This window comes from Saccopteryx leptura, chromosome 1 (genome assembly GCF_036850995.1).
Source record: "Saccopteryx leptura isolate mSacLep1 chromosome 1, mSacLep1_pri_phased_curated, whole genome shotgun sequence".
Lineage (NCBI taxonomy): Eukaryota > Metazoa > Chordata > Mammalia > Chiroptera > Emballonuridae > Saccopteryx > Saccopteryx leptura.
Genome location: NC_089503.1, coordinates 388,580,735 through 388,598,333, shown reverse-complemented (window position 1 = coordinate 388,598,333; position 17,599 = coordinate 388,580,735). Strand labels below are relative to the sequence as shown.

Below are 17,599 nucleotides of genomic sequence, written 5' to 3'. Positions count from 1 at the left end.
CTCAGCCACTGCTCATCCTGCCCTCCACCTGTCTGATCATGGGAGACGAGTGACCTGGCAAGAAAGGGGACAAGATCTGCCCTTCTCCCCACAAAGATTCCAATCCCTTCCCTGTGTGCTGGGTCAGCTGTTCATCAGCTCGGGGAGATGCTACTGGGAGGTGGAGGTTGGGAAGGCACATTTCTGGGACCTGGGAGTTTGTAGAGATAACGTAACAAGGAAAGGGAGGGTCACCATGTCCCCACAGAATGGCTTCTGGGCCATCAGACTCTACAGTGGGGAATACTGGGCCGTCACTTCCCCAGAAACCCTTCTTACTGTAAGAGAAAAGCCCCTCAAAGTGGGGATATTTCTGGATTATGAGGATGGAGATGTATCTTTCTTTAACATGACAGATGGGTCCCACATATTCAGCTTTCCCAAGAACACTTTTCGTGGTGTCCTGAGACCTCTTTTCAGACTCTGGTCCTCGGACTCAGGCTCCCTATCCATCTGCCCAGGTGAAGGAAAAGAAGTGACTGATGTTGTAATTCCTATGCTACACTAACTCTCATAAGAAATACTGACTTTGGGTCCCAATGTTGATCACATTTCCTGGGTGAGATACAAATAGACTGTTTCCTTCTCCTTACTGGTTCAGGTTCAGGATGAAGCTCTGACACACAGACTGATCATTGTCTCTCATGTCAACGTCCCCTCTTCCTTAGTTATAGAGTCCTCTAATTACACACCTAGAGACCCTCATGCAAATGGTGGATTTCCCATTCTTGTATGACCCCTAAAGTGTGTCCTTAGAGGGAAATTGTGTTCTTTTTTATCCTTTACTTTTTCTGCTGGCTATAATATATCATGAGGGATGGAACTCAAATAACATCTGTGACCATGTAAACTGACAAGGATGGCAGAGAAATTAGAATTAGCTTGGACTTTGACAACATCATGGAACCTCTGTATTGCTGAATTCCAGCATTGTTTTCTGTGATAAATAAACTTTTGTACCTTTAAGACATTTACATGGTGAGTATTTGTCCTCCTAATTGACTCTAACTGCATGCTACACTCTCCCTTTAAGAAAGACAAAGGAGGACGTCCAGGTGGAATGTCCAGGGGAACCCCAGGTGTGACCCCTGGTCGCTTAGCTCTTCCTGCTCCCCCAGTGTGTCCCTCCCACTGGGGCCCCTTGTTCCTGCTGACCCCCTAGTCCCTCCTGATGGACGTCACTCCTGCCCTTTCCTGCTTAGAGCCGTGGTGAACACTGTCTAGTGTCCCATGACTCATAAATGAAACCCCTGGATCACTGTCCTTCTGTCACATCCGCTTGACAAAACTCCAAGAACAGATCAATCTAATGACCTGTTTCTCAGACCAGAGCTCACCGTGCTATAAAGGTCCCTCCTGTGAGAAGACGGGCTCTCTGCACATGCGCAGTCCCTGTCACGGCGTGGACACCGCCGTCTGTCCTCCTCCCGTCCTCTCCAGCCATGTGCACGTCCTCACCTTTGCTGTCAAGTCAATTAACAATGTCACTGTCTTTCCACTGCCAACCCTGCTTTCCCGTTTTCTCATATAGCTGAACTGTCCTGTCCTCTCCAGTTCTAGACTCCATCAGCCTTTCTATTAGTGTATTTCCATTAATCTTAAATTTTAACCTTGGCCAGTTGGCTCAGTGGTAGAGTGTGAGCATGGTGTATGGTAGTCTCGGGTTCAATTCCCAGTCCGGACACACAGTAAAAGCCCCCATCTGCTTCTTCACCCCTCCCCCTCTCCTTTCTCTCTATCTCTCTCTTCCCCTCCAGCAGCCAAGGCTCCATTGGAGCAAAGTTGGCCCAGGCACTGAGAATGGCTTCATGGCCTCCACCTCAGGCGCTAGAATGGCTCCAGTTACAATAGAGCAACACTCCAGATGAGCAGAGTATCGTCCTCTCGTGGGCATGCCAGGTGGATCCTGGTCAGGCGCATGCGAGAGTCTGTCTCTCTGCCTCCCTGCCTCTCCCTAAATTGTTAAAAAAATAATTAAATTAAAATTTTCAATATATTTCCCATATTAAAATCAAAACTTTTTAAATAGTTACATAAATAGTCTATTAATATTTCCCTATTCTCATTCCCTCTTCATTATACACTATGGTACAGATTGTCTTTCCCCATTTCAAACTCAAAGTCTCATGTTAAAGTCATAACTTTCAGTAATCAGAATGTGACCTTGTTTAATTTTCTATAAAGAGCACTTATTGCACCATGGGCCTTCACCTCATGACCTGATCTAAACCTGACATCTCCCAAAAGCTTCTCTGCCAATACCATCACGCTGGAGGCTGAGACTTTAATACAGAAAGTGGGAGGAGGAACACTAACATCAGTCTAGTATTGGCAACAAACTATATAAATCCTCCGTTCAGCTTGGGTTTCTGGTTTGATGTATATGGGCCCCTGTCTCAGGTGCATTTAGGTGCAGGGAGCCCATGAGGCCAGTTCCGGGGACAGAGTGGGTGGAAACGCTGCTCTCAACTGAACTGTGCATCTTGGAGCTCCTCCCTGCTGGGGCCTCGAAAGAGGCTTTTGTGACCTAGACGCTGTAGCACCCCCTAACACAAAGCCCATCATCAGGCAGCCTAGGGTTTCTGTCTCTTCCTGTTACAATCCACTGGCATCCAATTAATGGTATCTTAATTATACACTTTTAGTTATAAAAATGTGGTATTATACTTTCTGCTGTCATCTTCCAGACCTTTCCTCCAATATTTGTGATATAGTATCTTTTCCATTGCTGCTGTTTTTTAATTCAAAATATCCAAACTGAAAACCCATCTTAAATATTTATATATTTTTTTAATTGTGTATGAAACATGGTTTCTCCAAAATTAAATGATCATTTATTAAAGGCTTCAAGAATAGGAGTCCGCATCATACTGGTAAACAATTGAGGCAATGTTTTGAGAGATTCAGGTGCAATTATAACAGAGTATCTAAAATTCAGCTCTAGCAGCTAAGGCAGAGAAGTTCCCAGCTCACAAGTTTATTCCACTTCAACATCATAAGTGTACACTCTATGAAGAGCATCCACCTTGCACAGGAGCTCATTAAGGATCTCTCTACCTGAGTGAACTGGTTGTCTGGAGCACTGGTTCAGAGAGGGGGCAGTGCTGGGGGCTGGGTTTGACAGAGAGACTACAGAGCCCACTCCCTGCAGCACCTCGTAGCAGCGGTGGAGGTCTGGGAAGTGTCTGTGGAGGAAAGTCCATCCTGGGGGCATGGAGGCCACATTCTGCACTACTGGTCATTGAAACAGTGGGACCATTCCCTCACTTTAAAGGGTGTTAGGTGAATAAACCACCATCTTCACTGGGACACCAGCTGGTGAGAGCAGGAGGCACAGATCAGGAATCCGTGCACAGGAGAGACAGATGGGCAGACAGGAAGGTTTGCACATGATCTACCCAGAATTCCCTGCGGTAAAATGAGACACATGGAAGCACAGAGCTGTCTCCAAGGGCGCAGTGGGAATATGGAGAAGACAGAAGAGAGACCTCAAAGGAGACGGGTGAGCACTTGTAAGGGTTCCCTCTCTGTGACCCACGTGTTTTCCTGTAAATATTTAAGCATTTATATATCCACCCCCTCTTTTTAGAGTAATTATAGCACTAAAGGTACTTACTTTTGGTTTGTTTTTAACAGAGAAATCTATGTTCTTTTGTATTTGATATTTGAATTAATAGTATACATAGTAAATCACAAATTTCAAAATTTTGTTTCTGTTTTTCTTTTTATTTCAAATGTTTCATGGAAAGAGTAATTATGGTAGGTGGATTTTCTTTTCCAATTCACATGTAAAGACATCAAGTTTAGCAGAAAAACATCAAAATGTACTCCACACAAAAACATAGTTTATTGCTGACTTCCATATTATTTTTATTGAGGTTGTGAGGGTGACTTTGGTTAATAAAAGGATGCAGAATACAGGACTACAACTCTATGATACATCATCTGCATATTGTTGTATGTTCCCGCCCCAAGTCAGTGATCCCATCCTGTTACCTTCTCCTACCTCCCTCCTCCCCCCTTCTCCTCCGACAATCACCATGTTTGCTCTTTGTCTATGAGTTTTGTAGGGTTTTATTTTATTTTTGTTTAATCCCTTCACCTTTTTCAGTCAGCCCTCCATTCAACCCACCTCCACTCTGACACCTGTCTGCCTGTCCTCTGTACCTGTGAGTCTGGTTATATTCTGTTTGTTAGTTTACTTTGTGCATTAGTTTCCACATACAAGTGAAATCCTATGGTACTAATCTTTCTCTGACTGGCTTATGTCACTTGCATATTACCATCCAGTACATCCATAACCCAGTAATTATACTCTCAGGAATAAGTCAAAAGATACCTGAAACACTAACTCAAAAATATATCAACAACCTTATGTTTACTGCAGCGTTATTTACAACAGTCAAGTTATGGAAGCAGCCCAAGTGCCCGTCAGTACATGAGCAGATAAAAGAGCTGAGGGGCATTTACACAGGGGAATACTACACAACTGTGACAAGAAGAAGAAGGAGGTCTACCTTATAGAATAGCATGGATAGACCTGTTGAATTGCTTTTTAAGTTCAATGTGGTGGGTAACATCATGGTAACACTCTTCATTCTACAGCTTGAAAAATAAATTAATTTTTAAAGTATATATTTTTTAAAAATTCAAAAAGCTGAGATGATGACACTGACTGATGAAGTAGATGAGGTCATACAAGCCCATTTCCCAGCCCACTCCCCCCACATTTGCTCATCAGTGCAAGGGGCACATCCCAAGTAGAGGGACCCTGGGGGGACAGAGTGTGGGGACAATGAACAAACCTGCTGAGGGGGAGAGGAGGAGAGGGAAGTAGAGTAATTTCTGATATTTTCACTTGTTTGGAGACAAAAAATCTTTCTGGAATAAAGGAGCCTTCAACAAATACAAGTTCAGTTTGCCAGCTTTTGAAATATGTTCTCCAACACAGCGGGAGATCAAACCTGTAGGAACATGAATGTGGGCACTTTCACGGCTGTGTAAGTTTCAGGCTGGGTAGATAGGACCACAGTACCCAGCAGAGCTACCTGTATGCCCAGCAACAACCCCCTCTGAAATGATAGTGAAAATATTAAGTGCCTATTAAAAATTTTTTAAATAAAAATCAATTCCCTTTTATAAAAATATTCTACTAGCACTAAAAAAGGAAAGTGTGAAATATACTATGGATGGACAATGTGGGACTCTGAGGATGTAATCACAGCCCCAGGAGCACATTTAAGGAGCAAACGATGAATTCAGCTTTGCATGTGCTGACCTTGGGGTACAAGCAGGATGGCCACAGGGAGACGTTCTGGAGGGAGTCCCAGGTATCGGTCAGAAGTCAGGAGAAACGCCTGAAACACATTCATATCAGTGATCACTGAAGCCGGAGACGGGGTGAGTCTATCGATAGAGTCACAGGGGGCAGAGCAGGAAGGGACAGCTGGAAAGCCTAGGACAGAGGGACGGGGGGGAACAGGGTGAGGACAGGGCTGAGAGCAGGACCAGTGACTGGCCCATGCAGACCCTGGGAGCGACAAGAGCACCGTGTCCTGGAAATCTACAGGACGAGAGTGTCTGTGTGTCAGTGCTGTGCACGTTCAAGGCTGAGACACAGGCAGCAGAGCACGCAGGACCGAGCTGAGCACGTTCAGCAGATGGACGGGGCTGCAGAGAGGACGGACATTCGGACAGTGAGGAGGCTGAATGTTGGGAGCCGATCAACGACTGCTGGCTGACAAGGTCACAGCAGGAGAAGACCCACAACTGCTGGCTGATAAGGTCACAGCAGGAGAAGACCCACAACTGCTGGCTGACAAGGTCACAGCAGAAGAAGATCAAAAACTGCTGATTGACAAAGTCACAGCAGAGAAGATCAATGGCTGCGGGGTGACAAAGTCACCGCAAAGGAAAGGCACAATGATACTTCCCCCTTTGACCTTTTTGAATTAATCTGGCCTTATATCCCCCCTTTTCTGGGTGTGTGCTATTATTTATGACACAGGGATAATAGTACCATGCTTTCCCTGTAGATTTGTAGTAATTTCTTTGGAAATGAGACAGAAGGTGTAAGTTCCACAGAAAAGCCTGTAAGCCCCTTGAACTGGGCTCATAAACATAAGAGGCTGGCCATGATATCCCTCATAAAGGGTTAAGTTTGTAGGAGAATTTCTTCTTATTAATCATGTTAGAAAGAATAAAGTCAGAACTTAACTAGTGTATGAATATAGTAAATGAATAAAGTTTAACTAGACATTAGAATCTTAGGTAAGGTATAGTAGAGTGGCCCGTTGTGTGGCCTTGGATAGGATTGCAGCTGGCTAGTAAAGAATGTTTTGTTAAAAGACTTGTTTTGTCACTGAAGGCAGTTGCTGGGCTTTCTCAGTGAGACATTCTCATGAGATTTTTGTATTTTCCAAGAATAAGGAGAGGAATGTGGTAGGATTCATAACAGCAATAGCAATTAATGCCTTCTGATATTATGTTGCTACTAGCTACTTTGCAGGTGCACTCTATATATCTTTAAGCAAAAGTTACTCTTGATGTTAGGTCAATTTCTTAATAAGCAAGCCTTTTGTAGTCTTGTGAGAAAAATTAGGACACTGCATGAACTCAAGGCCATTTGCCTGAGCAAGCGGTGGTCCTTTGCTAGTCCTTGATGATTTCGTCTGTTAATCTCTCTCTGCGCCCTTGACTCACAACAACAGTAAATTAGAGTTATTAATTAGTACTAATCTTTTAGAAGTTTGTACCAATATTGTTATTGCTATTCAAGTTATTGTATAACTGTACTTTGAATGACTTACCACCTGACTTGTAGCTTATAGATATGAATTAACTGTTATCTGAAAATATGTAACCATAGTGAAACTAAAACAATGATGTATTCAAAATACCATGTGATTGTAACTTAGTGTGTGTGCATAAAAAGTAAAGTTAGACCAGCTATTGGCGGAGATGCCTGGCAGTAAATGCTAACCAGAGAATAAAGAGAAAGAAAAGAATTCGGCTCTCTCACTCGATTTCGCCAACGCCGTCTCCTCCTGTGGGACCCCTGGACCCCCCCGCCGGGGCTGGACCCCGGCAGCTGAAGGCAGACCATTCTTTCAAAGAAATATCAGTTTAGAGGGAAGAAATATGTGACAGATTCTGTCAGAGAATGAAGGAAGGACTTTAGTTTGTGCTTGTCTTTATTTTATCAATTTTGTTTTGTTTTTAATAGGCAGATAGCAAAACATATATTTCTGTAGAGAGGAGAGCAGGGAGTGAGGGCAGAAGGTGCAGGAGAAAAGGTGTCACCTGAGGTGACTGTGCTGAGGAGGAACAGAGTGAGGTGGGCGTCCAGTCCTGAGGACAGCAGGAGAGAGCAGGACAGACGGCAGGGAGGAGAAGACCTCACAGCAGAAGACCACCATCAAATCTGTGGATAAAATGCTCAAGCGACAGTCGTTAGTTGACTAAGTTAATCTACATAAGAATTGATCTTGTGAAGAGTTAATAATTCCTCAGGACAAGCCATTAAAACCTGGGCGGGACATCCCAAGCGCAGAGGGGAGAGCGAACTGTGGGCTCCGGAGAAGAAGGACGAGTCTGAGTGTCAAGGAGGATGAAAGAGTGTGGAAAACTGTGCTGTTTGTGCAGGTAAATCATAGAAATTGTCCCAGTTGAATTGTTGCCTGTCAATTCAGTGATCTGGGTAAATCAGTGATCTGGGTTTGTCACCATCGGGGCTTTTTCAGAAGGGAGCCCACATGCTGCCGTGTCCCATGAAGTCTGTGTCTAATTATCACAACCTCACACTGAGCCCAGAGTCACCACATATCAACTCGGTTATTAACAAAGTCCATCACCAGCCTTATAAATCTCCCTGCAGAAATGATCTCCCAGCATTCTGTCTGCTCTCCCCAGATACTCAACTCTTCAGTCTTTCTGAAAGTCCCTCTGACCTGCCCATTCACTTGTCAGATTCCTCTCAACTCTCCTTCTCTCTAACTGTTCTCGTGTGCCATCTTTGTCATGGCTTTAACTCTGAAATGTCCCAATATCTTATCTTTAGTTTAATGAACCTTAAACATTTTCTAATTTTTCAATACTAAAACACATTAAAAATGTCTAAATCAAAATACTATCTCAGCAATAAAAACAATATATCTGACTTCTCAGCCCCGTGGACCATGTAACAAAGGTTAACCAATGCACACCGATATCTTTACTAAGAGGTTGGTTGTGGAAATTTATTGCTGTGATTACTCTTTTCCAAGCAGTAAAAACATCTGCGTGACCACCTCACACTATCTGAAGCAGTGTGTTCAAAGATCAATGATATACCAAGGAGGGAGTAAAGAGAGAGAGAATGACAGAGAGACAGGCTCCTTATACTCAGCAGATCATTCACAGAGAGAAAATGGAGATAGAAGAATTAGCAAACTTTAGAAAAGGGAATGTAAGGTATATTCTATGTACTTACTTTAAATATATATGTGACAGACTGACGAGGCAGTTGTGCAGTGGATAAAGCATTGTCCTTTGGATACTGAGGACCCAGGATCGAAATCCCGAGGTCGCCATCTTGAGTGCGAGCTCATCAGCTTTGATGTAGTATTGCCCGCTTGAGTGTGGAATCATAGACCTGTGCCCGTGGTTTCTGGCCTGACAACAAAGGTGGCTGGCTTGAAGCCCAAGGTCACAGGCTTGAGCAAGGGGCAACTATCTCTGTGAAGCCCCCTATTCAAGGCACATATGAGAAAAGAATCAATGAAAAACTAAGGACCCATAACAAATTATTGATGCTTCTCATCTCTCTCCTTGTCTGCCTCTCTCCTCTCCCTCGCCCTCTCTCTCTCTCTCTCTCTCTCTCTCTTTCTCTCGCTAAATATATATAACTATAAAAATATATAAATATATAATATGTGACAATAGAATGATAAAAATAATATGAAAGATGAAATTTATGTGTTTACCAACTCAGTTATCTATATTAATTTACTATTTTTATACCATTTCACACTGTGTGAACAGTATAAATTTCAAGTTTCAAACAAGATTGCCCTCAGGGTATTGTTCTCTGAGACTTACAAGGAACAAATCATGACCACTTGGTTTGATATGTGATTTAATTCTATTGTGGTAAATAGGATTTAAAAGAGCACAGTGCACTGGAGAACTCATGCATGAACCTCCCCCCTGCCCCGTGGAGCACTGGGGTGACTCACAGCAGGTCTGAAACCTAGAGGGGGGACCACGGAGCCCACCCTGAAGGCAGCTGGACCACAAACTCTACAGTGTGGAAAGAAATATCGTCAGCAAAAGTGCCAAAACTGTGATTAATGGACAGTTCCACAGACTTGGCACATCTGAGTGAGACACAGTCTTGAGAGGGGGAGTAGAAGCAGTTGTCTGTACCAAAAAAGTCGGGGTGCCCAGGGCAGGGGCCCCAGAACCGCCTCCATCACTGCTGACCTTTCATGGTGGAGAATCACCCCACATCTCAGTCCGCGGGGAACCCCTGAGCAGCTTGGAGCTCCAGCAGGTTTACTGGGTGGAAACCCCTCCAACTTCAAGTGGAATGTCTGTAATGACACTGGGTGTTACTCTCTGGCTTAGTTCATTTATGATTTAACTGTCTTCCCCTCGGCCGTGGGGCCGGCACTGTGACTAGAGGTAAGAAGGTCCCACTCAGGTCCCGGGCTCACGGCTGAGATGTGGAAACACCCTGGGATGCCCGGCGTCGGGGCAGGTGCAGGACACGCTCTCCTTCAGGTCCCTGACGCCCCCACACTGAGAGAACGTTCTGGAGCTTCCCCTTCTGAAGGCCCTTCTGCACGAAAACCATTGAGTCCTGTTCTTAATCACGTCCTTTCATGGGAAAGAACAACCCCAAGCAGCACAGTTCTCATTTCTTCATGGGCAGATGTCTCAGCCCACGAGTTCTCAAGGCTGGGTGATGGGAGGGGGGCGTGAGCTTGGGAACTTTCTCACTGAGTCACCCCAATCTCCTTCCTGAGAGGGGGGACAGTACATTGTGGGTTCTCTCAGACATGGAAGAAACTGCTCTAAGACCAAAAAGTGCATGATGCTGACGTCAGTGTGGGGACCAAGACCCACGAGGGGCAGTTGGGACCTGAGTCAGGGATCAAATCCAGGAAATCAAAAAATGAATCAACAGATTCTTAGTAAATTCAGATTATGACCTGTAGGGTTTTTTTATGTGCTAAGAGGTTAAACTGAGTGCAAGTGACATACAATTAATGAAAGGTGGTGGCCTGATTTCCTGCCCAGAGCCACTGACAGAATTCTAACTCAGTGCTGTGGGCATTGAGTGCCCAGAGTGTCCTGAGAGCAGACTCTTGAGACTGTGAGTATCTGCACCAGCTTTGTGTACAGACACTCTGTGAGCATCTGTGGGGCTGAGATGTCAGAGTAAACAGCTCCCCTCAGCATCCTGGGTGTATTCTCCATAAACTATACGATGAACAAGTCTAGATTGCAGAACATGGCAGAGTTAGCTTATACCCACAGTCCTTACTCTGAACAAGATGAATACATAGATCTGGGATGTTTCATGTAAATATCTACTGTATACTATCATCTGGAAAATAGTAGGAAAAGAAATAAAAAGCTGGCTGAGGGGCAGCCATTCTGCAGAGGTGTGTGTGTGTGTGTGTGTGTTCACATGAGCACAGCACTAATATCTAGATCATACCCGTGGCTTTATGGCCAGGTGAGGTTTCTATCAGCATCACAGGAATGAGGGAACAAAGTGCAGTCTGCAGTCCCCAGCTGCTCTCCACATCCGGGAGCTCCTCTCACATCCCCGCTGGGGCCGCGCAGGGAAGAGACCTCCAGGCGTCTGAGCGAAGCTTCTAGGCGGTGAACATCCGCGTTTCAGAAGAGGCTTCACAGGAGAAGATGTCCTATGACCCTCAGAAACTGACACGTTTCCTTTGATGGCTCAGCCAGGTAAATTTAAAGAGAAAATTTTATTATGGTGAGGAAGAGCAGAGTGTGTGTGTGTAAAACATAAGAAAATGTCAGTAGAGACAATGAAGAATTGAGAGGAAAGGGCCTAAATTTAGCATATTTGACCTTCATAATTTGACTTTTTTTGTTCTAACTTATTTCTCCCTTTAGAAAATCTTAAGGATTCTTCTAGAAAAGCTCTAATCCTCCCTGTTTTAAACACGCTTAGTCTCTCTGGTCCTGAGACTGTGTGTGGCTGGATCGCTATAGGTTCTGGGTCCCCTCTCTGTCCTGTATCATCCCGGCTCCCCTCAGTTCTCTCCCCATCAGTGGTTTCACTTTCTGTTGGGTAAGAACACTCTGAGTCTCTTTCCCCTGCGCCCCCTTCTGGAATGCAATCACTCTCCCAAACCCCATCAGGAATTCACTCCAGCAAAACTTCTAAAGATCTAGAATCTTCCTTACTGTGTACAGCTTCTCACACTGCTCTCAAGATGAAACTTGGAGGTGAGAATAGGCCTGTGACAGAAAGGGCTTTCTCCACTTCTGTGGGAGGTGCTGCCAGGGGAGGTGACCTTGGTCAAAGCCCACCCCTGATCCAGGGGAGAGGCTCCCCTCATCCTAACCTTGTCCTCAGTTCCCCACCGTGGGCCACGCCCAGACGCCAGTCTCCCTGCATCCTAGAAAGTGATGGAGGTCACTTCTCCTGAGGAAACTGATCTGGGTCTTGATTCTGTTTGCTTGCAGGAAGGAAGTGAAGAAAACGCTGTTTCAATCTACAGAGGAATCAACAAAAAAGTCTTTGTGATTCCATTTTTGCATTATAACTATTTCACAGAAGAATAATACCTCAGCTGCACTTCTAATCATGGAACAGACACCTTCAAATAATGAAGACTCTAAAGACCCCAAAGAAAACGGTAAGTTTAAATGTGAGTGATGGGCTGGATATTTCAGGCATTGAATGTCTGAATAGAACCAAGAAGACTTTCTCATAGTTTTCTGTTGTGTCTGTAAAGAAAGTAGTTTCCACAGAAGGGCACTCATAATCTCCTTCTAAAATCCCATCACTCAATGTTCACAGCAAACTCATGTTAACCCTGGGAATCAACATTGGTGAGGACATGAAGTGTTAGTCGTCAGAATTTGCCAGGTTACCAAACTCCAATTCAGGAAAATTGTTAAATAAATTAAAGATACTTAGTTTGTGGAAAAGAAACCTTTGTAATATGTGAGGATTAGTTTAATTTTAAATACATAATAGACCATCAATTTTGATGAGCTGTTTAACTGAGTGGGTTAATTAGGCAGAATTAGAACTTATCTGTATAAACTGTAAACAGGTCAAATGTGTAAGGTCCTTTTATGGTTGTGACAAAGATGAATGGTTAGCCTACAATGACACACCCACAAGGGAGAGTGTTCCCTCACCCACTGGAGACACTGGCACAGGAATGATCACTTGTGGACAGAGCAGCTGAGGAGATGCTGGGACCAGACCAGTGGTGGGAATCTGGCGTTAGGGTCATGACTTCCTGCCCCTCTCACTGCCCAGGATAATACTTCTTGGAATAAATGCACATTCCTGTTCACCCAGCACGACCACCCTTCAGTTTCTTGCTTTCAGAAATGGGAGCCATCCTGCCCTCACCTGGTCTCCTGCTGGTTTCCACACACAAAAGAAAATGTAATGTAGAAATTCAAGATTCAATATCCTCCCTTTCTAATGACAATGCAATTATACTCTCAAGACTAATAAATTCAGCTTCATGTACTTATATTCAGTTATACTCTTGAACCTTCCACCTGATATAGATCCCTTCAGTGTACAGAGCCGGTTCCATGGGACTAGCCAACAGAAACAGTGTGAACGCATGGGGCGTTTCCTGTCACTCCCCTGTCACCGTCGTGAACCTGACCTTTCATAAATAAATATGTTGGAGAGAATGTTCTAGGTGGTCTCTGACACTTCTGCAACATCTCCCTTTTACCTAATCACGTGAAAACATGTCATTTATTTTTCTCTTTTTTCTCAAAATAAAAAAGAATGATCTCTTGACTATTTTTCAGTTTTGCTTAGTTTCTTTATTACTCTTTCTCATTATCTTCATCATACTAATTGATTTTGAACTGGTCATTTTCAACTGGTCTTAATTTTCAGTGTTTATTTCTATTATATTTACAAAAGATTTCTATTTTTCTTTCAAAAGAACTTAAGAAAAAAATGGTAACTTTTCTCAGACTGACAATCCTTTAGTGAGATATTTCATAGAAAAGATTTCTTTACCTCCCTGGCCAGTTTACTCAGTGGTAGAGCGTCGGCATGGTGTGTGGAAGTACCAGGATCGATTCCCAGCCAGGGCACACAGAAGAAGCACCCATCTGCTTCTCCACCCCACACCGCTCCCCTTTCTCTCTGTCTCCCTCTTTCCCTCCCGCAGCCAAGGCTCCATGAGAACAAAGTTGGCCCGGCCACTGAGGATGGCTCCATGGCCTCCACCTCAAGTGCTAGAATGATTTCAGTTGCAATGGAGCAAGGGCCCAGATGGGCAGAGCATCGCCCCCTGGTGGGCATGCCAGGTGGATCTCGGTCAGGCACATCGGGGAGTCTGTCTCTCTGCCTCCCCACTTCTCACTTCAGGAAAATACAAAACAAAAAAAATAATACTTCTTTTCTTGACTGTTCTCTCTTGTTTAATTTATTACACACCCTATCTTGGCTTTTTGTCCATGAATTTTAAATTTTACTATTCATTTTTATTTCTGCCTCGCAGAATTCTCCCATGTTCATATTCCTTCTGATTCTCTACCTCTACCTTTCTCATTGCCCTTCCTTCATTTACTATATATTCTTAGGATTCTTCTGTCTTCAAGATGAGTCCTATAATTTCACTTAAATGTTGATGACAGAAAGAGAATTGGGTTAAGAAAAATGTGTTTGTTTTCATTCAAAAGTTCTTCTAGAAAACTTCCTCTCACTTGAGTTCTCCAGCATGATCCCCAGATTGGAGCTCCCACTGTGCACATGATAATTTTCTAATTCTTTCTCTTTTCTTTTTTTTATTTAGTGAGAAGAGGGGAGGCAGAGAGACAGACTCTCACATGTGCCCTAACACATATCCACCTGGCAAGACCACTGGGGTGATGCTCTGCCCATCTGGGGCATTGCTCCATTGCTCAGCAACTGAGGTGTTCTTAGCATGTGAGGTGCAGGCCATGGAGCCATACTAAGGTCCCAGGGCCAACTCACTATAATCAAGCCATGGCTGTGGGAGGTGAAGAGGAGAGAGAGAGAGAGTGAGAGAGGGAGAAATGTGATGAAGCAGATGAGAACTTCTGTGTGCTCTAATCGTGAACCAAACCCGGGACATTCACACACTGGGTGACACTTTACCACTGAGCCAACTGGCCAAGGCCAATATTCATATTCTTAAGGGAAGAGATCAGACATCAAATTATCTGATTTATGCTCTTTCTTTTATTGAACTTTTAAACATACTGAGCATACCATAAATCAAGTATAATCTGCAGGCTTGCTATTCTATTTCCCTGAACCATATTCTCATGTGATCCAAAGTATATAAATATTTTTACATAATTTTGCCAAGTTATTTTCTCTTTCTAACCATAGTAATCATTCTTCTTTCATTTGTATTAATTTAATATTAATTTATCGAAACGCTCTTCCTTTGGGATTTTTATTCATATGTTCTTCACTCAAGTCAATCTCGTATCTCTAAGAGGTCAGGCACTATTCCAAGAGAAGTCTACACCACTACTTAGTACTGCACCCCAAAAGTTATTTAACATTTATGTCCCCACATGTAACATGTTATTTTGAAAAATGGAGTGATGATTTCAGAGGAATATATTTTTAAGACATATTCTTTTTCATTTTTAGAAATTAATTTTAACAGTGACATTGATCAATTAGAATACATAATTCAGACAAAACATCACCAAATCAGTTTGACATTTAATTATGTTGTATGCCTATCACCTAAAATCAAATTGTCCTCCATCGCCTTTTATTTGTTTTTCTTTATGCCAATCCCTTCCCCTCCTCCTTCTCTTCTGTTCCCCTCACCCTGGTATCCACTACACTCTTATCTGTGTCCATGAGTCTCAATTTTGAGTCCCACCTATGTATGGAATCATATAGTTCCTAGTTTTTCTGGTTTACTTATTTCACTCAGTATAATGTTATCAAGGTCCATCCATGTTGCTGTAAATGATCCGATGTCATCATTTCTTATGGCTGAGTAGTATTCCAAAGTATATATGTATCAAAGCCTTTTAATCCATTTTTCCACTGACGGACACCTGGGCTGTTTTCAGATCTTCGCTATTGTGAACAATGCTGCCATAAATATGGGGGTGCATTTCTCGTTTTGGATCAGTTCTATGGAGTTCTTGGGGTATATGCCTAAAAGCGGGATGGCTGGGTCAAAAGGCAGTTGAATTTTTAGTTTTTTGAGGAATCTCCATACTGTTTTCCACAGTGGCTGCACCAGTCTGCATTCCCACCAGCATTGCAGAAGGGTACTTTTTCTCCACATTCTCGCCAGCACTTACTCTGTTTCTTTTGTTGATGAGCTCCATTTTGACTGGTGTGAGGTGATATCGCATTGTGGTTTTAATTTGCATTTCTCTAACGATTAGTGATGTTGAGCATTTTTTCATATGCCTATTGACCATCTGTATGTCCTCTTTGGAGAAATGTCTATTCATTTCTTTTGCCCAGTTTTTGATTCAATTGTTTGTCTTCCTGGTGTTGAGAGTTACAAGTTCTTTATAAATTTTGGTTATTAACCCCTTATCAGATGTATTGTCAAATATGTTCTCCCATTGTGTAGTTGGTGTTTTTACTCTGTTCTTATTGTCTTTAGCTGTGCAAAAGCTTTTTGGTTTGATATAGTCCCATTTGTTTATCCTATCTTTTATTTCACTTCCCTGTGGAGATAAATCAGCAAATATATTGCTGCGAGAGATGTCGGAGAGCTTACTGCCCATGTTTTCTTCTAAGATGCTTATGGTTTCATGGCTTTCATTTAAGTCTTTTATCCATTTGAGTTTATTTTTGTGAATGGTGTAAGTTGGCGGTCTAGTTTCATTTTTTTGCAGGTAGTTGTCCAGTTTTCCCAACACCATTTATTAAAGAGGCTGTCTTTACTCTATTGTATGCCCTTACCTCCTTTGTCAAATATCAATTGTCCATAGAGCTGTGGGTTTATTTCCAGGTTCTCCGTTCTGTTCCACTGATCTATATGCCTGTTCTTAGGCCCATACCAGGCTGTTCTGAGTACAATGGCCTTGTAGTATAAGTTGATATCAGGAAGTGTGATATCTCACACTTTATTCTTCTTTTTTAAAATTGCTGATGCTATTTATGTTCTTTTCGGTTCCATATAAATTTTTGGAATATGTGTTCTATATCTTTAAAGTATGTCATTGGTATTTTAATTGGTATTGCATTGAATTTATAAATTGCTTTGGGTAATATAAATATTTTAATGATGTTTATTCTTCCTAACCATGAGCACGGTATATGCTTCCATTTGTTGTATCTTCCTTGATTTCTTTTATCAATGTTTTATAATTTTCCGAGTACAAGTCTTTAGTCTCCTTGGTTAAATTTACTCGTAGGTACTTTATTTTTTTGGTTGTAAGAGTGAAGGGGATTGTTTCCTTAATTTCTCTTTCTGACTGTTCAATGTTGGTGTATAAAAATGCCTCTGATTTCTGAGTATTAATTTTATATCCTGCCACTTTGATGAATTCATTTATCAGGTCCAGTAGTTTTTTTTACTGAGACTTTAGGGTTTTCTATATACAATATCATATCATCTGCAAATAATTATACTTTTACTTCTTCTTTTCCAACTCGAATGCCTTTTATTTCTTTTTCTTGTCTGAATGCTTTGGCTAGGACTTCCAGGACTATGCTGAATAAGAGTGGTGAAAGGGGGCACCCCTGCCTTTTTCCTGATCTTAAGGGGATTGCTTTTAATTTTTTCCCATTGAGTATGATGTTGGCTGTGGGTTTGTTATAGATGGTTTTTATCACGTTGAGCTTTGTTCCCTGTATTCCCACTTTGCTGAGAGTTTTGATCATGAATGGGTGCTGGATTTTATCAAATGCTTTTTCTGCATCTATTGAAATTATCATGTGGTTTCTCTCCTTCCTTTTTTTAGGTGATGAATCACATTGATTGATTTGCAAATATTGTACCAGCCTTGCCTCTCCAGAATAAATCTCACTTAATCGTGGTGTATGATTTTTTCCATATATTGTTTGACCCGGTTTGCTAATATTTTGTTGAGGATTGTAGAATCTATATTCATCAGTGATATTGGCCTATAATTTTCTTTCTTTGTGATGTCTTTGCCTGGTTTTGGAATCAGAATTATGCTCGACTCATAAAAGGAGCTTGGAAGTCTTCCTTCCTCTTGAATTTTTTGAAATAGCTTGAGAAGGATAGGAGTTAGTTCTTTGAATATTTAGTAGAATTCACTTGTGAAGCCATCAGGTCCAGGACTTTTCTTTGTTGTAAGTTTTTTTATAACTGTTTCGATCTCATTTGGTGTAATCGGTTTG

General features: G+C 42.4%; 1 protein-coding gene across 1 annotated transcript in view; it reads left to right on the top strand.

Annotated features, from left to right (window-relative positions):
- The window catches only part of LOC136387787 (butyrophilin subfamily 1 member A1-like), a 112,584-nt gene that overhangs the window by 10,942 nt on the left and 84,043 nt on the right, over positions 1-17,599 (top strand). The gene's annotated exons all lie outside the window — the stretch shown is intronic.